Source organism: Diplotaxodon limnothrissa, linkage group LG7 (genome assembly GCF_057381915.1).
Source record: "Diplotaxodon limnothrissa isolate DT_005_m linkage group LG7, D_limnothrissa_male_GT1.1, whole genome shotgun sequence".
NCBI classification, from domain to species: Eukaryota; Metazoa; Chordata; class Actinopteri; order Cichliformes; family Cichlidae; genus Diplotaxodon; species Diplotaxodon limnothrissa.
Genome location: NC_140602.1, coordinates 44,867,792 through 44,892,941, shown reverse-complemented (window position 1 = coordinate 44,892,941; position 25,150 = coordinate 44,867,792). Strand labels below are relative to the sequence as shown.

Genomic DNA, 25,150 nt, shown 5'->3' with positions numbered 1-25,150 from the left:
CTTTTTAAGGTGATTTGAAGACTTCAAATTAGTTAAGAGTGAAATGCACATGATTTTGTCTCCCTCCCCTTGCACTTTATATACTACATCCAGTGATGTTCAGCTTGAACTCACTGACCTGCAGTCTGATTCACTCCTGGCAAAGCATTTCACGTCAGTATGCTGACAAGGTGTAAAATATACACTCAAGTTTTATCCCAAACATTCATGTTTTTACACACTAGGTTATTCATAGATTAAATAAAGGATGTGTGTTAGTTACACAAACTGGTAAAAGCTATTGTGACCATTTACCTCACGGCATTCACACTATAAAGATGGCCTAGGCTATAAGAAGATTGCCAACACCCTGAAACTGAGCTGCAGCATGGTGGTCGAGACCATACAGCAGTTTAACAGGACAGGTTCCACTCAGAATAAACCTCGCCATGATCGATCAAAAAAGTTGAGTGCACGTGCTCAGTGTCATATCCAGAGGTTGTGTTTTGAAAATACATGTATGAATGCTGCCAGCATTGCTGCAGAGGTTGGAGATGTGGAGGGTCAGCCTGTCAGTGCTCAGACCGTACGCCACTCACTGCATCACATGGCTGTCCTCCAAGAAGGAAGCCTCTTCTAAAGATAATTCATAAAAAACGCCTGCAAACAGTTTGCTGAAGACAAGCAGACTAAGGACATGGATTACCTGTGGTCTGATGAGACCAACACAAACTTATTTGGTTCAGATGGTGTCAAATAACCAGGTGAGGAGTACAAAGAGTGTGTCTTGCCTACAGTCAAGCATGGTGGTGAGATGTCATTGTTTCGGGCTGCATGAGTGCTGCTGGCACTGAGGAGCTACAGTTAATTGCAGGAACCATAAAGCAGAGCATGATCCCCTCCCTTCATAAACAGGGCCACAGGACAGTATTCCAACATGAAAACAACCCTACACACACCTCCAAAAAGACCAGTGCCTTGCTGAATAAACTGAGGGTAAAGGTACTTAACTGGCCAAACATGTCTTCAGACTTAAACCCTTTTCAGCATCTCTGGGGCATCCACAAATGGAAGTTGGAGGAGCGCAAGGTCTCTAACATCCACCAGCTCCATGATGTCATCATTGAGGAGTGAAAGAGCATTGTAATGGCAACCTGTGAAGCTCTGGTGAACTCCATGCCCAACAGAGTTAAGCCAGTGTTGGAAATAATGATTGCCATACAAAATATTGACACTTTGGGCACAGTTTGAACATTTCCACGTCGAGTGACTGAATGCTGTTAACAAGCCATGTTTTTCTTCTCCTCTTTAGTCTGGATGTCTTTGTTCCTTCAATGTAGTCTGTTACAGTTTTGCACATATTTAAGGATTTTCTAAAAACGTGCCTTTGTCCTGTTACAGTCTATGGTCCACACTAACAGATCCACTGTAGGTGGCTTCTTCCTTGCAGGGAGGAGTATGGTATGGTGGCCGGTGAGTATCTTTATATTTAGAATTAGATCCTTTACAGTATTCTTCCTGCATTTAGAGCCATTAACAATTTTTTATTGCTGTGTTCAAATGGAAAACAATGTGATGTAAGCTATCATAAAAGAAACATTTTATGGTACAGTGGTGGTTATCATAGTCACGTCATAGCAAGAGTGTCCCCCAGGTTCAAATCCTAGCTGTGCCATTCTGTGTGAGTTTGCATGTTCTCCCTCTGCCTCCAGGTATCCAGCTTCAACCTGTAGTCTAAAGACATGCATTTAAGGTTAGCTGATCATTCTACATGGACCATGGATGTGAGATAGATAATGTGCTGTATGAATGCGTGGTCAAATTATGACTACACATAAAGCATGTTGAATGCACAGGGTTTTCCCAGGTGCCTGGTTTCATCTTATAATCCTAAAAAATGCATGTTAGGTTAATTAGTGATTGTGTTCTTATAGCTGGAATGTGTTATTAAGATTTTGTTTTGTATGATTTGGCACCCTCTTGGGGCCACAGTTGGCACTTGGGAAGCTTGTTGTGCCCAGCTAGTAGTGATGGGAAGTTCGTTTTCAGACCTTTTCAGAGTCCTGCTCTTGTGGCTTGTCTCCCAAAGAAGAGCTGGCTCTTTTGGCTCCCAAATGGCTCTTCATTTATTATCATCTGTAGCCTCACATTTTAGCCTTATTTGGCAAATATGAATGCTTTGTGTGTTGACAAACCCTTTTGCATTGAGTGTTTTTATGAGAAACCTTGTAATTGCATAATTTTGTGCATTTGTTCACACAAAAACAAAACGCTGCAAACAAATCCACAGAACAGAAACAGAGCCAAGGTAGCTGTTCAGTAGCCAAACAGTTTGTCCTCAGTGCAGGTTGACATTCAGAAAAATCAAATGCCTCAGCTTGGATGGGCTGATGCGGTTTCTCCACTTAGTTAGTGTCTGCTTCTTTAAACTGCAGCCAGATGCTGCTTTGTTTATGGGTGTCAGTCATATTCACCGCTGTATATCATCTCACTGACTGACTGAGGGGTAGTGATGTGTGGAGCGGTCCTGAACTATCAATGCTTCCATTACCAGCGTTTCATGTTGCAGGATCAATTCCCATATGAAAATATCAATAACTAATTTGATTACACTTTTCTAATTTTAAATTTTTTACATTTTTAATTTAAATATGACTTACAGACAAAAGTAAACTCCACAATTAGCGGGACATTTGGCAATACCCTTTGGATAGGAACTACAATCGCCTTCCGCCTCTCATTCAAGTGCGTGCTAAGGCTCCACAAGAATGTGAGTCAGTGAGATACCCAAGGCACAAAACAGACCACAAAACACTCAGTCTTGACTTTGTTCACAGATTATAACTGCGTTTATGTTCAGCATATAAATTATGCTGTGTGCAATGTGTGTGGGAAGACAGTTAAATACTGTAGCAATGCAAAAAACCTTGTTAAAAAAAAGTGGGGTGCTGGCTCTCACTTGATGGTTTGATACAAGTGCCCAGTAGAGGTGAAACCTTTGGCCATGAAGACTGTTTTGAAGCCTGAGGAAGAGTGCTGGTATCTTCCATTGTTTGGAGTATACCATCTGCAAAAGCCTGGACAAGTAAGGGTTGTTTTTGACTCAAGTGCCAAACATGAGGGGGAGTCATTGAATGATGTCCTTTTGGTCCAGACTTGAACAACACTTTGGTTGGTGTGCTACTGCAGTTTCTAAAAGAGCCCATAGCAATAACTGCAGATGTGAAACAGATGTTCTACTGCTTTACTGTAAGGGACGATCACCGAAATTACTTACACTTTCTCTGGTACTGTGACAATGACCTTGCAAAAGATGTGACAGAGTTCTGCATGACAGTGCATGTGCTTGGCAATAGCCCCTCGCCAACTGTGGCGATGGATGGGCTACAAAAAGTCTAGTTTTGAACAGAGATTAAGACTAGTAAAGTCCCATATAAATATGATTTATGAGGTTATATGAGATTAACAAATCATCATCATTACTTCTGAGTAATCAAATGTGTAAATCATTTACAATTTATACAATATACTGAGATGTGGGCTAGCATAAAAAGCATAACCAAGTTGATTCTTGAATGAATTCTTAAGTCTCCTTAATTTACAAATGGACCTACTGACAGATTGAACTGTGCTCTCCACAGATCGGAGCATCGCTGTTTGCCAGCAATATTGGCAGTGTCCATTTCGTAGGAATTGCTGGTACTGGCGCAGCTTCAGGAATAGCCATTGGTGGATTTGAATGGAATGTGAGTAACTGTTCCTGAGCCACTGATTCATTATCAGTTTTTATTTAAAATAATTTCCTCGCCTCTGATACTGAATAAGTTCATGTCAGCTCATAGTTTATTGATTTTTATGAGCGCTCCATTGTGCAGAGGAAAAAAGGATGAAAGGAAACAGGGTTCCTGATTATTGCATATTTCTTGTGTGTTTCAGTCTGTTTTTGCGATTGTTATCCTGGGATGGATCTTTGTGCCCATCTACATTAGAGCTGGGGTAAACAAAAGCCCTCATATATATATTTATTTACCCTTTATAAATAAGCAATGATTAATGAGTAAAATCTCATGTTTTGTGGATGTATTTAGATCATCACCATGCCTGAGTACTTGAAGAAGAGGTTCGGAGGACAGCGCATTCGCATTTATCTCTCTCTTCTCTCCCTTGTCTTGTATGTCTTCACCAAAATCTCAGTAAGTTCCTGAAAGAAAAGCAGAGAATATTTCTATTGTGCCTGTTTTGGATGATCCTAAATGAAATCCTACTTTTTTTTCTCCCCATTCAGGCAGACATTTTGTCTGGTGCAATTTTTATCCAACAGGCACTTGGGTTGAATATCTATCTCGCTGTTATTGCACTTCTGGCGATTACGGCACTGTACACTGTCACAGGTTTGTACACGGGGAAAAAATCATTTCCTATTTTACTGAACTTACAAACAGACATTTTCCTCATAAACTACCCAAGAAGCAATATCTACAGTTATATTATGACTGGGGGTAAAGTCCTCTCAAGGCCGTATGTGGAGATGTAGACACACGCCACACACACACACACACACACACACACACGCACACGCACACACACACACACACACACACACAATCGCTCTCTTTCTTCAATGTTGATTTATCTTTGCTGAGTTGCTGTGGTTGATTGCCATGAACTAGGATAAGCCTGAATTGGCCTTCTGTTGCTGTTTTGTAACAACACATCCACAATTACAAGTTTTAAAGAATGAGTAGTTACATACGGTGGCCCCTACAGACAAAGCACATGCAAACCCCAAAACACAACGGAAGTGCTCCAGAACGCTAGGGGCAGTGTTGAGCTCGATTTGCAAAATAAACGGCAAGTTTGTCTGTATGGGACGGTCTAGTTTCCGTCGCGCTTCCCAGGTTGCCTAGCAACCATGATACTAACCGCTGGAAACGTGTCATACAGCTTTGTTTGACAGAAATGAAGGAGAACATATTTTGTTCATTTGTTTGTTTGTTTCTACAAGAGCTTTGTGTGATTTGATAAGTATCTGAGGCTGAGACCACAGGACAGTAAAACATGATTTTTGGGCTTCATTTCTGTACTGAACAGTCATTTAAGATTAGTTAGTAAATAAGAATTAGCTGATGTTGTTCATGAGACTAAAGTCATATCACTTTGATAATGTAAATATAATATGGCCAATATTATAGTTATTATATTAATCATTATTAGCTATTACAGCAGTGAACATGAACTCTGTGTCAAATACTGAGCTTCAGTACAGATTCAAGTTGCAGTTATTTATATGTCTTATCACCTTAAATCTTCACTCAAAGACAAGTATCTTTGACAGTGCATATATAGGTGTATCATATATAAGAGACAAATGTTGTTCCTTCAGTATGTTGGCATTACTAAATTTGGCTCATTGCTTACATATATTTATGAAAAGAAAATGTACAAGCTGTGATAACTGTTTCTGATAAAATGAAGAGTAGACTGATATATGAAATATTCCTTTATTGGGTGAGAAAATCAGACCATGTCATAACTGCTTTCAGTCATACAGAATAGATATCAGAGCCTTAAACAGGCTGGCTTCTGCTAAATGGGTCAAACTGGGCAGAAAGTATACAAACACGTAACATCCTTATAGAATATGATGTAACACTATAGATCAACTTACCTCAGAATATATAAAGCATATAAACAATTACAGCAATATGATGCAACAAACACAGCAGTGCTACTGATCCAAAATACTCAAAGCTTCATAGAACTGGAACAAACATTTATTTTTAGGTCCATTCTGCTGCTGATACATACTTTAGGTTTCTGAACATTAAACTTGTTGCTGCCTTTCATAGTGTGTAACTTGAAGGCCCTGAGTACTTTCTCCCACACTGAAAACACTGGAATGATAAAATTATTTGAACATTACCTAATAAGACTGATTCAGGACAGACAATTAGTGATTCTAAACTTTTCTAGCAGTTCTTCACAAACAGGGAACGGTCTGTCTATTCTCTCCATCTGTCAGCTGCTGCTGGCTCTTCCTCCTCATCTTCCTCACACACTGCTGAGTTTGTCCTGGTGGATCATCAGGGGTGCAAAGCCTCACAGATGACGTGCAGCAGTGGGTCTCTCAGTCTGTCCTCACTCTGGACACTTGCAGTTGTCACACATGGAAATCAAATGTGTGATAAGCTGCAGGATTCAAACACAAGTGTGACTTATCAGAGGTGTGGACTCGAGTCACATGACTTGGACTCGAGTCAGACTCGAGTCATTAATTTTATGACTTTAGACTTGACTTGAAAAAATGTTCTAAGACTTGTGACTTGACTTGGACTTTTACACCAATGACCTGGGACTTGAATTGGACTTGAACCCGTTTACTTGAAAAGACTTGATATTTTACCCCAAATATAAAATTTAACATGCATATTATATAGAGATTGAAAATGTGACGTCATTCACGGGTAGAACCGCAAAGGATTCTGGGAACTCGTGGCAAGAGGTACTAGCGCACGCAGGCTTTCAATTGAAATCAGTCACACAGCGATAAAAAGAAACACAAAAATGTCAAGAAGCCGTTGTATTATTAACTGCAATAGCCGGTCGCATGACAGCCACGGGAAGCCGACGGGTAAAGAGATCGGTTGTTATCGGATTACCTCGTTGAAGAGAAATTGTTCGAGCCATGTTTCCGAAGTAACAAAGAGGCGACGGGTGGCCTGGATTGCAGCCATTCAAAGACCAAATATAACGTCCCAGAACACTCCAGCTCACAGGTTAGTCTGCTCCAAGCATTTACACGAAGGTCAGTGTTTTTTAGTAGTTAATACGTCATTTTCTTAACATAATTGGTGATATAGGTTACAAGCAAGTCTGGCGCTGAACAGAAATTGTCGCGCTATGCTCCTTTATTTATTGTGCATAAATAGTGAATTGTCCTGACACAATATTGCGTTTCTCCTCTGTTATTATGGTACATTGACAAAAACATATACTTTTATTCACAGGATAAAACAGGTTTGTATCACTAATTACCCAGTACGATTACAGCATACAGTATTATTGTCACTGCTACATTTCTGTGATGCTACCAGAAATTATTTCCACTGCTAATTAATTACCGTTGAGCTCAAAGGTCCTATTAATAAACGGTTAACGAATGTGTATTTATGAAGACGATTTGTGAGACTGGTAAACTTATGATACGTACGATGGTCTTTCGTTCTACACGGTGCATTTCAAGGTCCTGTACCCATCCGTCGGTAAACTGTACCTAGGCTTGTTGCAGTGACCGGAAGTTACTAAACTTCATGAGTGTATGCACTCACTCCAAGAAGCGTATAATTATAAATATGCATATAAATATGCTAGGATGAGATAGCTGACTTCATCTAACTAGCAAATGTTGTCCAGGCTACGTTGGTGATGCAGTTTTTTTTAATGTGTATGATATTTTTGTCATGCGACTTTAAAGCCGGTCCTACAACCGCATCCAAGAATAACATGCAGCTTATCTCAGAACTGTCGGTGAAAATTATTCTTGGAGCTAGGTTTAATTGAGCTGCATTTTAAAGAGGTGCAATTTCACAATTTGTGTATATTTTCTAAGTTCACTATTTTGTTATGTGTTGAGAAAAACACAGATTTAAAAATTACATGGTCTAATATTTACATTTAGCATATAACTGCAACATGCTTTTTTCGTTTTTTTTTAAAGACTCGAAAGGACTTGAAATTCAAAATTTCAGACTTGTGACTTTTACACCAGTGACTTGAGACTCGACTCTGACTTGCCTGACATTACTTGAGACTTGACTTGAGACTTGAAGATAAAGACTTGAGACTTACTTGAGACTTGCAAAACAATGACTTGGTCCCACCTCTGTGACTTATAAATGCATAAATACATTACACAATCAGAGAGAAAGAAAAAGAGAGAGAGTGCAGGACAGACAGACAGGTGACAGTCTCAGGTGTATACACTGCTACAAAACAGCACAAAAGAAGAAGGATTTAGTGTTTGTGATATTACGAAACAAGAAGAGTTCCCAGATGGTACAGTGGACACATGTGTGACTGCTGTGATTAAAGCATCTTTCTTTCAGCTTCACGAGTGAACCATCAGCTCATTCAAACACATGTTAAAGTCCGTTTGGCTCGACACCACCGAACAGAGGCAGCAATATAACATAGCTAACATTAACAGTGCAGTGGATCCTGCTTGTGCCGTGATATTCAGGACTGCAAACCGAGCAGCATCACTGACTTTCAGCTTGTTGTGTTTGTGGATATATGACTGACTTTAATTATCCACAAAATCATCACATTCTCTGTAAGATTAAAGTCAATTATTGAACGGCGTATATTTTGAAGTAAAGGCTTTAAAACCAAGTTAGTACAAACATCGCTAATGCCACATAACTTTCCTGACATGTGGCCAACATGTTTTAATGTTCATTATAAAAACATTTGCGCATAAATAAGTGACATAATATTCAGTACTTTGTAATTTGAGCTACTCACCCCTCCCTTCCTGTACTGAATCGTAAGCGAATCACTCAGGACTCGCTCACCCCCTCCCTCTTGTGCTGAATCATAGAGCCAACGAATCACTCACTCACTCACTAACCCCCTCCTTCCTGTGCTGAATCGTAAGCCTAAGCGAATCACTCAGGACTCACTAACCGCCTCCCTCCTGTGCTGAATCGTAAGCGTAAACGAATCACTCAGGACTCGCTCACCCCCTCCCTCCTGTGCTGAATCATAGAGCGAACGAATCACTCACTCAGGCTGTGTCCCAATTCAGGGTCTGCACGCTTGAAGTACGCGCACTACACGTACTACGTACGGTGCGTACTATAAGTACGAGAAGTGCGGAAGTGAGAGGCTTGTGAAATGGGACGGTATACGCTTCGTCGCGCTGTTCAGGTTGCCTAGCAACCATGATACTAACCGCGAGACACGTTACATACAGCATTGTTTGACAGAAATGAAGGAGAAAAAATGTTTTGTTGGTCATTCATTTTTGTCATGACATCACTTTGATTAGTTGAGTATCTGAGGCTGAGACCACAGGACTGTAAACATGATTGTTGGGCTTCATTTCTGTGCTGAACAGTCATTTAAGATTAGTTAGTAAATAACAATTAGTTAATGTTGTTCATGAGACTAAAGTCATCTCACTGTGGTAATGTAAATATAATATGGCCAATATTATAGTATTGTCAGATTATTATGATATATATATATAAAAAAAACACCCAGCACGCCCCTGCGGGCGGTTTATCCTTCAAGCTTGGGTCCTCTACCAGAGGCCTGGGAGCTTGAGGGTCCTGCGCAGTATCTTAGCTGTTCCCAGGACTGCGCTCTTCTGGACAGAGATCTCCGATGGATCTGCTGGAGCCACTCGCCTAGCTTGGGAGTCACCGCACCTAGTGCTCCGATTACCACGGGGACCACCGTTACCTTCACCCTCCACATCCTCTCGAGCTCTTCTCTGAGCCCTTGATATTTCTCCAGCTTCTCGTGTTCCTTCTTCCTGCCATTCAGAACCGCTACATCGATCACTACGGCCGTCTTCTTCTGTTTGTCTACCACCACTATGTCCGGTTGGTTAGCCACCACCATTTTGTCCGTCTGTATCTGGAAGTCCCACAGGATCTTAGCTCAGTCATTCACCACCACCCTTGGGGGCATCTCCCATTTTGACCTCAGAACTTCCAGGTTATACTCGGCACAGATGTTCCTGTACACTATGCCGGCCACTTGGTTATGGCGTTCCATGTATGCCTTGCCTGCTAGCATCTTGCACCCTGCTGTTATGTGCTGGATTGTCTCTGGGGCACCTTTACACAGCCTGCACCTGGGGTCTTGCCTGGTGTGATAGACCCCAGCCTCTATGGATCTTGTACTCAGAGCTTGTTCTTGTGCTGCCATGATTAGTGCCTCTGTGCTGTCTTTCAGTCCAGCTTTGTCCAGCCACTGGTAGGATTTCTGGATATCAGCCACCTCCTCTATCTGCCGGTGGATCTTGTTCTTACCAGTCAGCTGACTCCTCAGGACTTGCCTGACCCACTGCAGGTACTTGGTGGTTGCAGCTTTTCTAGCGGCCTCTTCATGGTTCCCATTCGCCTGCGGGATCCCCAGGTACTTGTAACTGTCCTCTATGTCTGCAATGTTGCCTTCTGGTAGTTCAATCCCCTCAGTTCTGACTACCTTCCCTCTCTTTGTTACCATCCGACTACACTTCTCCAGTCCGAACGACATTCCAATGTCATTGCTGTATAGCCTGGTAGTGTGGATCAGTGAATCGATGTCTCGTTCACTCTTGGCATACAGCTTGATGTCATCCATGTACAGGAGGTGGCTGACAACTGCTCCGTTCCGTATCAGAATCAGAAAGGGTTTTATTGCCAAATGTTGAGCAGGTAGTCGGTATCCGTAGCCAGTCTTGTTAATGATCTCACTGAGGGGGTTCAGGCCTATGCAGAACAGCAGTTGGGACAGAGCATCTCCTTGGTAGATCCCGCACTTGATGGTGACTTGTGCTATGGGCTTGGAGTTGGCCTCTAGTGTTGTACGCCATATCCCCATTGAGTTCCTGATGAAGGCTCTTAGGGTCCCATTGATCTTGTACAATTCTAGGCATTCCAGTATCCAGCTGTGGGGCACTGAGTCATAGGCCTTCTTGTAATCAATCCAGGCAGTGCACAGGTTGGTCAGTCTGGTCTTGCAGTCTCGGCTGACTGTTCTTTCTACCAGTAGCTAGTGTTTTGCGCCTCTGGTATTCTTGCCAATTCCTTTCTGTGTCCCGCTCATGTATTGACCCATGTGCCTGTTCATCTTAGCCGATATGATGCCTGACAGGAGCTTCCATGTAGTACTGAGGCAGGTTATTGGTCGGTAGTTGGAGGGGACCGGTCCCTTCTTGGGGTCCTTGGGGATCAGGACCGTCCGACCTTTGGTTAGCCATTCTGGGTGTCTCTCGTTAACTAGCAGCTGGTTCATTTGTGCTGCCAGACGCTCGTGGAGTGCAGTCAGCTTCTTTAGCCAGTAGGCGTGAACCATGTCGGGCCCTAGTGCTGTCCAACTCTTCATACTGGAGACCCTTTCTTGGATATCTGCCACTGGTTACTGGACCCTGTTCAGGGAGGTCGCTGTGGTCTGCCCTCAGATCCACTAGCCACTGAGCATTGCCGTTATGGGTTGCGTCCTTCTCCCATATGCTCTTCCAGTATTGCTCCGTCTCCAGCCTTGGTGGTGCTGTTCTCTTATTGTTCCCTTGCCACTGAGAGTACACCTTTGCTGGTTCTGTGGAGAACAGCTGGTTTATTCTCCTGCCTTCTATCTCTCTGGTGTACCTCCTCAAGCGGCTGACCAAGGCTGTGAGTCTTTGCTTGGCAGTTTCCAAGGCCTCAGGTATGGACAGCTTGCTGTATTTCTTATGCACCTTCTTTGTCGCACCTTTCTGCAACTCCGTTAGTTGGCTAACCTCCCTCCATGCTACTTTGATCTTGCCCTCTACCCTCCTTCTCCATGGAGGGTTACTGCCCCTTGTGGCTGTTCAACTTGTAGCCAAGCATCTCACTGATCACTGCTGCCGTATTGTAGATCAGCTTGTTAGTGTCGGTAATCGTGGTTGTAGGTATTGTCCGTAGTGCTGCATTAACATCATCTAGCAGACCTTCAGAGGGTACTTCACGTAATCTTGGTAACCGGCTACGGGGGATCCAGGTTTCAAGCTTGGCCATGATCCTATTTTTCAGGTCAGTTCCTCTCGCACTCAACGATCCTTCTCCTATCGCACTTGGGGCGATGTACCCAATCTCGGGTGGGGGTGATGATATCTTTCCCCCCCCCCACCTGGCATCCTGACTCCTCCTTGCCATAGCATTTGTGTTGCACCTCGTCACCTTCTTTTGAATGTTGGAACACTGAGCTACTAGTTGTTTCGCTGTCATTGTGGATGTTGGGTATCGAAGAATCCATAGGTCCCTCATCCTATTCATGTAGCCCCTTCCGCTGGGGTTACTTGCGTAGTAGCATTCCAACAACGCTCTGTTTTTATCTCTTGACCACCGATGCCTTCTTGTTCCAGTAGCCCACTTTTCGTCAGGGTGCCCTGGTTCCTCAACACCTGACGCGGACCTTGTTGATCCAGGCGACGTCCGAGCCGGCATGCCTTCATATTTATCTGTCTCGCTCATGTTTGCGGTAGGCTTGCTTAGCATAGGGGGTCTAGCCTTAGGACCCTTACTGGATACAGACGCCCCAGGCAGGAATCGAACTTGTGATCCTGTGTTGCAAAGGCATGTAGTCTAACCACTACGCTATCCAGCTGCTGTCAGTGATTTTTATATATATATATATAAATCACTGACTTTCAGCTTGTTGTGTTTGTGGATATATGACTGACTTTAATTATTAAACATTCGCACATAAATAAGTGACGTCATTTTCAGTACTTTTGACAGTTCACTCTTCGGCCGCTCCATCTTATTAGGGAAATTCCACATACATAAATGTAAATTTAAAAACTCAACCCCATCATTTAATTTGTTTTTGATTGAAATTGAATATTATTTAAACTCTCTTAAATTAACTTCCAATAAAAAAGGTTTATCATTGATTGAAATTCATTCAGAAATGTTTAACGAATGAGCTGTCACAACTTTCAAGTACACAGTTGTTATGAAGTCTGTCACATTCCCCCCCCCCTTTTTTTTCTTTTTTTCTTTTTTATCCTTTATTTATTTATCCTTCTTATTTCATTGTACTGTATATTGTTACTCTTATTTGCCTTGTATGTCTACTGTACAAAGTGAACTGGAATGACTGACTGTTCGCTTTATAATTTCAATAAAGTTTTGAAAAAAAAAAAAAACCTCTTCGGCCGCTCCCTTCTGCCGTATTTTGCGGCAAAATTATCCACATCCACCGCCGCGCTATGAATTGTGGGATATATGGGACCACGAAGCGCGCACCGGACCACGCTTGATATTTGGGGAAATCGACAGCGCATTTGGAGTATGCATTTGAAGTACACTTCGAATTGGGACAGCCGTCGTCGCATGGCGGTGACGTAACCGCACTTAAAATGCGTACTTCAAGCGTGCAGACCCTGAATTGGGACACAGCCTCACTCACCCCCTCCCTCCTGGCTCACAGCTTCCTCTTCTTCTTGGTTGGCAACCAATGTTAAGGCGCATTACCACCCCCTGGCTCACAGCTCAGTGGACATTTAGATGAGAAAATATATATTTAACACATTTAAGGAAAATACTAATGAAATAAAAAATAAAAATATATTAAAATAAAATAAAAATGAATAAATGTTTATTAAGCAATTTTGATAGGAAATTGCTTAATTTTAGAAATGTTTTGCTCTTTTTTGCTCTCTAAAATAGTTGTTTTCTTTTAGAATCATTCATCTTAGCAGTAGGATTTACATGAAAAGAGAAACAAATTAAGTTTTAGTGAAAATGTACATTTTTTGCACTCTCTGGTCGACTGACTCAGTGACCCAAATGACTCAAAAAATCCGATTCACTTTGGTGAGTGACTCATTAAAACTGGATTCAGTAAAAAGAATCAAATTTACTATCACTAGCTGTGACGTAATCGGCCTTAAAATGTGGCCTTTAAGGCTGCAGACCCTGAATTGGGATACAGCCCAAATCCGGTCATTGGCTGTATCCCAATTCAGGGTCTGCAGCCTTAAAGTACGCATTTCAAGGCCGATTACGTCACAGCGGCACGCCGAAGGCTGTCCCAATTCAAAGGCTGCTCGAAATGCGGCCCTGAAATGCGTCCTTCATTTCCCTGAATTTTAAGGCTGTGGCAGTGTAGACTTCGTGGCCCAACATATCCCAGAATGCATAGCGCAGCGGTGGGTGTGGATAATTTTGCCGAAAAAAAACGGCGGATGAGGGGCGGCCGAAGAGTAAACTTTAAGCAAGTACTGAATATTATGTCACTTATTTATGTGCAAATGTTTAATAACGAAGAACATTAAAACATTACTGTTGGCCACATGTCGGCAAAGTTATGTGACATTAGTGACGTTTGTACTAGCTTGGTTTTAAAGCCTTTACTTTAAAATATACGGCGTTCAATAGCTGAGCTTAATCTTACAGAGAATGATCAAAGCTCATGTAGAAACAAACAAACAAATGAACAAAAGATTTTCTCCTTCATTTCTGTCAAACAAAGCTGTATGACACGTTTCCAGCTGTTAGTATCATGGTTGCTAGGCAACCTGGGCAGCGCAACTGAGGCTAGACCGTCCCATTTCACAAGCCTCGCACTTCCGGCCTTAGCGGTCTTTGAGTATGCGGCCCTTGAGGATCGTTGAGGCTGCGTCCTTTAAGGCTGCAGACCCTGAATTGGGATACAGCCATTGGTACGTCCTGGCTTGTGTAGTTACTAGGTAACAATAGCTCAACACTGCCCCTAGCGTCCTGGAGCACTTCCGTTGTGTTTTGGAATTTGCATGTGTTTTGGGGTTTGCATGTGTTTTGGAGTTTGCATGTGTTTTGGAGTTTGCAAGTGTTTTGGAGTTTGCAAGTGTTTTGGAGTTTGCATGTGTTTTGGATTTTGCAAGTGTTTTGGAGTTTGCAAGTGTTTTGGAGTTTGCATGTGTTTTGGAGTTTGCATGTGTTTTGGAGTTTGCATGTGTTTTGGATTTTGCAAGTGCTTTGGAGTTTGCAAGTGTTTTGGAGTTTGCAAGTGTTTTGGAGTTTGCATGTGTTTTGGAGTTTGCAAGTGTTTTGGAGTTTGCAAGTGTTTTGGAGTTTGTACGTGCTTTGTCTCTAGGGGCCACCATAGTTACATAATGACATGATGAGTTTATTGAAGAGGACTTTTTTATGTATATTAGTGCTGATAAAATCTCAAGTGATTAAGTGAAGATTTTCACAGACTGATAACATCATATATTTTATCCAAGGTGGACTGGCAGCAGTGATCTACACGGACACTTTACAGACCTTTATCATGCTTATTGGATCATTCATTCTGATGGGCTTTGGTAATATGAAAAATTTTACATACAAATTATTTGTTGGAAAGTTACAAAAATAAATAATAATGTTGATCTAACTTGCACATGATTTTCCTCAGCTTTTAATGAAGTAAAGGGATATGAAAACTTTGAGAAACTCTACATGTAAGCTGTCCCCTCAATCACGGGTAACATCAGTGCAAACTGCTATGAGCCCCAGCCAGACTCCTTCCATCTCTTCAGGGATCCACTTACAGCAGACATCCCATGGCCTGGTCTCGTGTTTGGACTCACTATTCAGGCTATCTGGTACTTTTGTACTGATCAGGTGAGTTAAGCAAATAAGCATTGGGCAGCTCAACTGCAGTTTTCAGCAACCAGTCTGTAGTCAAAAACCGAGACAAATTCAGCTGATTGCCTCGGTGTGTTCATATATTCATGCTAGACTGAATTTAAATAAGGAGAGAACAATTGGAAGAAATTCAGTTAAGTTATGTAACCTAGAGGTGGTGAAGAAAATGCAGATGGAGTCTTGGATCCAGCTATGAGTAAACAGGGTGAAGCAGAGATGAGGAGGACCTGGGCTGCATGAATAGGAATCATAAAGGCAGAATGACAGACAAGCACTGAGATTTAAAAGTATGCAGAGAGGAGAGTAGCAAGGAGAGGGCAGGGGAAAATGATTGGACTAGAACAAGGATGTCAGGACTCAGTCTGATGTGGGAAGTGGATGTAAAGAATAGACCGAATGCCCGGGAAAGCAGGTAGATGAGTGATTATAGATCTTCCTCATTAATCTTACGTGTAAAGTCATTTCAATAACAAAAGATTATTTGAAAGAACTGAACATAATTTACAAAGATACAGAATTCAATTAAGTTATTTGGCAATTAGGCTATTGATCAATGGTCTTTAATCAATGGTCTTTGATCAATGGTCATAACAATTTGTATATTAATGATCAAGAAACTAACCTCACAGCCCATTGTTCATTCAGTGGGCTAGTTTCTGTCATTGTGCCAATGTACTGTGTATAAGGTTGGGCTCTAGTGTGGTGGCAAAATAAAAACCTAGAAACTTGGCTTGATACAAAGTACACTACAAGGCCGAGAATCCTGCGTGGCAGCCTGAAGAACATAACAGAACATTTCATAAGCAGTGACTGGTGTTGTGGTGCTTGCGGTGCGCACTAGAGTGAGAGAGAGAGAAAAGGTGTTGGTGGGTGCATAGTTTGGGCCAGAGGTTATAGTGACTACTGAAATGGAGTGTCGGAGTGGCTTACTTGGGCAGAAAGACGTTTAGGCTCAGAGGGGGAGGCAGAGGTCCGAGTGGCTGGCAGAGGAATGACCTGAGCTTTCTAGGCCCCTGTGTGGGATGGTGATAGCAGCAGAGCAGGCAGGTAGTGCGGTTGGTGGTACTCCCTGGAGTGTGGCTGAGAATCCTGAGAGGTTTTGTGTCCAGAATCCATAAAGGTGAACCTTAGTGTTGGTGTCGTGGTGTAGCAGGCTGGTAGAGCTAGGAGAGACGATGACTAGGCAAGCATACAAGGACAGTGAAGCTGGCGATTAATACCCTCCATTAATTGGAAGAGGCAGGGAACCACACAGGTCACACCCAGCTGCTCGCACCCTCAAGCCCTTCCCCTCCAAGTCTTGAACAATTTTGTCTCATTGGTTACCTGCTAATTGCAGAGTAGGCATTTCCTTCTTAAAGTCAGGACATCAACAATTTCCATACCAGTCTTTTTATCACAATAAATCCACATCAAACAGATTAAAATGGATCCTCCCTCCAGTGTCTTTTGATTATTTTAAAAGCAACCTTCCAGGCTAAAACTATTTCCTTTAAAATGTTAACTTCTCTCACTGGAGTCTCCAATTTCAACTGGCTTCCCTGCTGCAACTGTGTCCTACAGATGTCGAGTGGAAAGCCAGTCTTGAATTTGCTATTAATGTTCATGAATGAATGAATCTAATAGAAAACTATAAGGCCAGGATCCCAGTGAACATTTTGATAGGAGGAAATATGCAGTAGGTCTCAAGCCAACTGAAGACCAGCATTCTTACTCAGATGCCATCAGTGAAAGAAACCATAGCATCAAGCGATCACCTCCACTGATGCTCTTCCGTGTTAGGAGCCCTTGAGTTTTAAAGGTGATCTGAGGACTTAAAATCACTTGAGAGTGAAATGGATCTCTTTTCACTTGCAGTGTAGATAATGCATCCAGTGATGTTCAGCTTCAACCCATTGAACTGCATTCTGATTCAGTCACAGGTTTCACCTCATAAGTTGACCAGGTGCAAGTTCCCAGCAGAAACATGCTCACTGTATGATTCAGGGTGAAAGGTCTTGTACCTGGGGAGCAGGTGTGAGCCTTCAGCCTAGAGAGAAAGATAAGCCATTCTCCTAAACTGATGAGCCAGTGCGTTGGACTCTGCAATGTGTATGACAGACTGTCAGATGTGGTTTACATGGTGTGGCTGGTCGAATAGAAAAGGGTGGTTGTGCTCCATCGTGACTGTCATGCACTCAGGGCTCCAGCACTAACCCTAGACTCTCAACCCAACTTGAGAGACCACTGAGAAATCTTCTAATCTGACTTAACGACAGTGTCACCTCCCCCAACATCTCAAAGATTTTGACACAGACATGTGGGTTGTTGGGGACAGCTAACCACCTAGGTGAGGGCTGTGTGGAGTGTGGGAGTGTCTAAATGTAATTTCCCATCATGCCTCTGAAACACTGTGTTTCATATTGAATTTAAGAAATTTATGTTTACTGTTATGTAACCTGCTGGAAGTACAGTGTTAGTATGCTTTTTAAATGCAGAATAAAAGAGCACAGCCTTTGGAGTTGTAGGGTTTACAGCAGTATTTGAAGATTCAGTGCCTCCTTGTGAGTTTCTTGCTGTCTGATTTCTCAGCTTGTTGCAATACTTCACATTGAATCTGGCTCTATGAGTAAATGTATTTTGTTGCTTACCACCACTGAATTGTACTACAATTGTTTCCTAATTGTAGGTGATTGTGCAGCGCTGCCTCTCTGCCAAGAGTCTCTCTCACGTGAAAGGAGGTTGTATCCTATGTGGATACCTGAAGATACTGCCCATGTTCCTCATGGTTTTCCCCGGGATGATTAGCAGGATCCTGTACACAGGTGAGTGTGGTGTGTGGTTTTAAGAGTCTGTTGTATGTAACTTATGTAGCAAGCTTACTGGTATATTTAAAGTTGTGATAAAATGAAATACTGTGGATTTCTGCCTTTAATCTAGATGTGGTAGCATGTGTGGATCCAGATGAATGTGAAAAACACTGTGGGACCAGGGTGGGCTGCAGCAACATTGCTTATCCGAAACTGGTCGTGGAACTCATGCCTAAAGGTTGGTGACCTTTGTCTTATTAACTTTTAATAATTGCAGATTTTTTTATATTTCTACTTTTTAATCTGTTACTCTATTTCAGGCTTGCGAGGTCTTATGCTGTCTGTGATGCTGGCCTCTTTGATGAGCTCCCTTACCTCTATCTTCAACAGTGCCAGTACTCTCTTCACCATGGACATCTACACTAGAATCCGTCGCTCTGCTAGTGAGAAGGAACTCATGATTGCTGGCAGGTAAAACACATTTTTGCCATTGATTGCAATGAGAAAAATGATTGCATTGCATGACTGATTGCATTTTTTGTACAGAGTTTTTATCTTGGCCCTGATTGGTGTGAGCATAGCATGGATTCCTATGGTGCAGGGATCCCAAAGTGGTCAACTCTTTGTCTACACTGAATCCATCACCAGTTACCTTGCCCCACCTGTTGCAGCTGTCTTCTTGCTTGCCATTTTTTGCAAACGTGTCAATGAGACTGTGAGTTGCCTCCTTCAGTGTTTGCTTGACTTTTTCATGAAATAAGAAAGAAATCTGTTCTTCACTGTCGTTTTGTGCAGTGAAAGAATCCTTCACATACCTCTGGGATTTAGTCAGGAAAATGTTATCAAGAGCAAAGCTTTTGTCATTTGTCGCTTGGGGAAAAACTGTTTTTATGCCGAGTGTTAGGGATAAATGATTAAACCAATCTGTAAGTCTGTAGAGGAAAAATAAGACAAATAGTTCATAGCTCGGCTCAGTAGATGGACTGGGAATAAAATAGAGCTGTCAGAGTGCTTCTTGGCAAAAGTAGTTATTTCCACCCACAACCACTGAAAAAGTTCAATTAATAAGTTGTTTAATCATTCCAGACATCCCAGTAGGTCCTGACCAAAAAATAGTATTACACTTGGGCAAAAGTGGTAAATATTCCTTCATGAACTGTCCAACTACTTTTTGTAGACACATTTTTTATATTTTGGATCTGTACATGTACACAGGATGCATGTTAGCTAACAAGAGTTACAAATGCTGGTATGTTAATATACTGTAAGAATCATGATTCCAGCTTCCTGTTCAATATGCATCCAAATGTAGCGCTGATTCAATCTCACTTTTAGCAAGAAGCATTTATCCAAAACTATTTCTTCAAACACAATATTATATATACATATATATGTTGCTATCTATTACTATTTTACTATATTGTATTTATTTACCATTTTTAAAACCTTTAAACTTTTTAAAACTATTTCGATAAAAAGTAATATTTGTCCTTTTTTCTTTCTTTCCACAGGGTGCATTTTATGGCCTCATAATTGGGCTGTGTATGGGCTTGAGCAGGATGATTACAGAGTTTATTTATGGGACAGGTAGCTGTGCTATCCCCAGTAACTGTCCCACTATCATATGTGGAGTTCACTACCTTTACTTTGGGCTCATTCTGTTTGTCATCTCCGGCATCGTCATGCTGGCAGTGTCTCTCATGACCAAACCTATTGACGACAAACATGTAAGTTTTTAATTTAAGACACCAAAATACCAATGCACCTATAAATTGTTGTATAGAGCATGAGATTTCATGGTCATTGATCACACATCAACAGTGTTGGGTAAGTTACTTTAAAATAGTAACTTAGTTACATTACTAGTTACTTCTCTCAAAAGTAACTCAGTTACTTCAAGTTACTCGTTACTTTCAAAGTAACTAGTTACTAGAGAAAGTAACTTTGGTTTTACTCAGAATTCTCTTGTTAATGTGTTTCTTCCATAACGTTGCCAGTCTTCTAGCTTGCTTACTTGCCACAAGTGCACTGTGCCACCTACCAATAGAAAGGAAAAGATAATGTGCATATTTCCACGAGAGAAATCCCACGCCTGGACCATCATTGACTGCTGCCATGATTCTAGCCTACGTCACAGCGTCATGTGCGCTTTTTACATGCAACACAAAAAATGCAGTCGTGGTGCTTTCGATTGTACTCAGAACTCGGAAATTCTGCCTTCTGAATAGGAAGATGTAGGTAACACCAGACTGCAGATGAGCTGCATACAGGGCTGGACTGGGACAAAAAAATCGTCCCGGGCATTTTGACTAGAGACCTGCCCACCATTATAGGAAAAATCATAAAGCCTTTGAATGAAAACAAACACTGTTGTGACAGTGATGTACACTGTTTTGATGGTATATATGCATCAATCTATCAATCGTTTGTTGTAAGATTCAGATAATTATTTTTTAAAAGCTAGACATTTTAAATGAGAATAAAAAAGAAAAGTATTTCTTTGTGCCCCCCTTTCCCTGTTAATGCCCTACCTGGCCCCCTGGCAACACTTTGCTAGATCCGCACCTGCACAGTTACCAGCTGTCAGCTACCTAAAAAAGGATCCTGGTGTTATTTGTCTCTCAGAAACAGTTCATAACTTCCCTTCAACTCATTCATGTCACCTAAAAGGTAAACCTGTTTCTCCATCACAGCTCTGATGATCCAGTAAGGACATCTCCTGGTTTCATCTTCATGTTTCCCTCTCACCAGATAACCAAACCATATCATGACCAGCAGGTTTACAGCTGTGGCTCCAGCAAACATCAGCTGATTCTAGAAATTAATATTAAATAAATTCTAACAACAGCTGATCAAGCTTAAACGTGCTGCTGTTGTTTAGCGTGACATCCGCTGGTTTCCTCTTTCGGCACAAAGTGAGCGATAAACAAACAAGAGAGCCGATCAGCTGATCATTGATCAGTTTCATGATTGAAGTAGAAACGGGAGAGGGAGGGGGGAGAATGAGAGGAGAAGAGGCAGCTGTGCAGCAAAGACAGAATAACTCCAGCTTTGTGCCTTTTCCATTGTAGCTGAATTACGGGACAAACTGTTCCTTTTCACCTCAATAAGAAACGTTTAATATTTTCTCTGAATACCAGACAGGACGGTTGGCAACTCTAATAACTTATGAACAAAATAAAGTTCAACATCATTAACTTCATAGCACCACCCAGCTGTATAGAAACTCCGTCATGCTAGCTAGCACGCAGTACGGAAAAAGTCAGAATAACGAAAATAAACTACACCTAAACTTGGTTTATATCTGACCCAGAGAGACTGCAGGTCATAACTTCTTACCTGAAGTTCAGTTCACACTTGGACCGGCGGCCGCCTCGGGTCTCTTTTCCTTCTGCGTCCCCTTTCCTTCATCCACCTGCTGGCCTCCACCACTTGCTAATGTTACTGAATCTGTGGAAGCTCCGCGATAGCCACCACACGAAGTAACGAGTAACGACCCTATCTAAATCCCAGTAACGAGTAACGCGTTCCTGATTTTGGCATAATAACTAGTTACCGTGCTCGTTACCACAATAATGACGTAGTTACTGTAAAGCGTTACTTAATAACGCGTTAGTCCCAACACTGCACATCAATGACATAGAGGTATTATGTCTGTAGCCTAGCGCAGCCTTGAAACTTTCTTCTCTTTGTTGCTCCTGTCATGATGATGAGGAACATACTGCTCTCCTATGAAGTCTGACAGACATCCACCATCACATGAACTCCATTATTTATTTGTTTGTTTTTTTGTCTTGGTATCCCAGAGCAGCAACTTCCAGTCGCCTTTGTTAATCTAGGTTCTGATTGGAAAACAGATATTTGTGACATATTTGTAAGATAGCCAATGCTCAGTTTATGTGATTGACACTGAAGATATTTACACAGAGGAGCACATTGATAATATTCATCAGCTAACAGTAAAGATTTCGGATGAACCAAACTAGCCAGATGTGGTCAAGTGCTGATCCAGATCTTTGGTGACCTACCAAGCCCTGATGATGCTGCTGTTTGCTTGTCTGTTACAACCATTCAAGCCGTGGCTCAGGAAGACATCGGTAATGAGTTGGTTCAGAGATACTTAAAAGAGCTAGGTGCGAGGTAGTGGTGAAGCAAGTTTATTGAGTGTTATTCAGAGTAAGGTCCAAAAAGCTCAACATAACCCCAACACTCACAATGACACCCAACTAAGAATAGTGGCACATCCCCCCAACACTGTAACTATTGATCAATTGATCATGGTGAACCTACCTACAGTGCACCTTCCAGTGCTGTGGTGGAACTTGATAGTATTGATCTCACTCTACTAAACCCAACTCAGATCTAGAAGCTCTTGGTCAACACAAACCAAATCACGCACCTTTGCTGGCCACACTCCCTCTCCCACTGGTGAGGTAGACTATGAAGCATGACAGACTCAAGTAGATCTCCTTCTTCGTGATTACCTTTATAATGATGAACAAAAGATGAGTAAATACTTTGAAGGTTGCTTAGTCCAGTTGCAGAAGTTGTTAAGCTTCTTGGTATGAACTCCCTACCCACTGCTTATATTAATCAGCTTCAATTAATATAAGCAATTTAGTGTTGTAGAGAAGTGTTGTTTGCAGCATTTCTCAGATCCAATCAGAATAGTGAGGAAAAACTGTCAGCATTCTTGAAAATACCCCATCATTGCAAACAAGGAGGGGCTCATAGCTGATCCCCGACTTAATCCCACCCCATCTTGCATCCATCTGTTACTTCTACCGCACGCGACACTGTAGTTTCACTGCTCTCTTACATATTAATCTTACATACTTCTCTGCCACTCATGACTTCTTCACGCGATACAACAGTTCCTCTCTTGATACCCTACCATATACTTTCTCCACATCTACAACACCTCCCGACCTCTCATGATCCTGTCTGACACTCTCTTCACTTCTACAACAGTATACACATACTCTTAGTTTGAATCCATCTCCAGTGCTCTTGGCCTTGCTTCTATTCCATCTACTCTTTTGCACACAATACATCTATCTTCTTCATTATATCCTCCAGCTCTCTCCCTTTACCAGCCATAGTTGTAACCAGCCTACATTTAATGTTGCCTCTACACTCCTGCTTTTTTCTTCTATCTTGCTGCCTCCTAACACACCTTCCCTCTATCCTCATCCTCCAGCTTCCACCAGACTGATCTAGTATGGAGATTTAACTTGCTTTAACCTTCATATCTGCTGAGTCTCCTTGTTAAACTGTGTTTAATCAGTTATTAAGAAGTAAAATAAAATGATAAATTTTCTGATAATATTTTTCACCACATTTTGTGCTGTTTGACTAGTTGTATCGACTGTGCTGGAGCCTGAGGAACTGTACAGAGGAGAGGGTCGATCTTGAGATGGATGATTGGACTGATAACCAAGATTCCAACAGTGTGGACTCAGACGGTAATGAGCTGACATACGCAGCAGAGTAAAATATAGCACAGTAAATATGCATCCATACATATAAACAAATACATGCAGACTTTCGTTTGTCTTGTTTCTTCTTTTGCAGATGATGAGCCTGGCTTCTTGAAGAAAGCGGTGATGTGCTTCTGCGGCCTGGAAACCAAAAAAGCCCCCAAGCTGACTAAAGAAGAGGAGGAAGCGCTGCAAAGGAAGCTGACAGACACCTCAGAGGTGCCTCTGTGGAGGAACGTAGTCAATGTCAACGCCGTCATCCTTCTGTGTGTGGCTGTGTTCTGTCATGCCTATTTTGGCTAAGAGAGCTTTTTTCAACTGCTCTCTGACTCTCTAATTTATACCTCTCTGACCTGTCTTCCCCATGTGATGTTTTGTGTAATGTATGTATGGTCGAAGGGTAAGATGGCGCCGCCATTGCGTGCCTTATGAAATTTCCCCTTGTGGGACTAATAAAGGTATATCAATCAATTAATTTATACAAATTTAACAGACTGCTCAATAGGCCTCAGCCCTAAAACCCTGTTTAAACCTTATATGTTTAGAGCACTGTGCTTGTCTTTATCGCTTCTTGATATTTAAATGTTTAAGTGAACCAGTAGACAGTACTGTAATAATACAGTGGTATGCAAAAGTTTGGGGACCCTTGATAATTTTCATGATTTTCCTTCATAAATTATTGGTTGTTTGGATCAGCAATTTCATTTAAATATATCATGTAGGAGATGAACACAATGATATTTGAGAAGTTAAATGAAGTTGATTTATGAAGGAAAATCATGAAAATTATCAAGAGTGCCTTGATACCTTGCCCTGTGTCATGTATTACTGCTAATGTTCATGTGATCCATTCCCTTCTCTGTCAGCTAATTCAAACGGCTCTACACTCTTGCACTTATGTATTCTGTATCATTACTACTGTATCAGTGTTGCAATTATTATATTTGAAAAGCACTCTCCTTTTTTTTTTTAACTCTTTGAGGTATTTGAAAGCTTAAGTGAAGTAAACTGTGCTGTAACATAATAACACATATTAGACCTCAAACAAGTTTAGGTAATATATAAATATTTGCACATTTATATGTTATCTATATTAACGGTAACTTTACAAAAGATCTTAAATGGAGCTGCAGGTTTGTCTTCACTCCAAAACAATTAGTGGAAATCTACGATTTTATTTTTCATGAATTATAATGGATGAGACTTAACATTTTCAGACATAATTTAATTGAACGTTTTGTGTTTAAATGCTTCATTATTGCTCGTGTGTAAAAGGAATTGTTACATAACTTTAAATGGAGCTTTATATTTAGCCACTCTAAAGAAGGTCTCTCCACTCCACAGCAATCTGTGCATGTTTAGATTTACTATTCACCACAAAAATGGTTCAAAAGTTTATCCCAAAATAAACTTTCATAAAGTTTCTTTTACTTAAAAACTAAGGAAACAAACATTTTTAACACGATCTGTGTGAGCTTAGTGCCATGTGGCTCGTGAAGCTGTTACTTTAGAGACACCTGTTGCTTGCTGATAGTACTTGCTCCTTTTT

At 41.5% G+C, this 25,150-nt stretch overlaps 1 pseudogene; it reads left to right on the top strand.

Moving 5' to 3' along the window:
- The first annotated feature begins 1,253 nt into the window (after positions 1-1,253).
- LOC146628899 (sodium/glucose cotransporter 1-like) lies at positions 1,254-23,904 on the top strand (annotated as a pseudogene).
- The last annotated feature ends 1,246 nt before the right edge of the window (positions 23,905-25,150 follow it).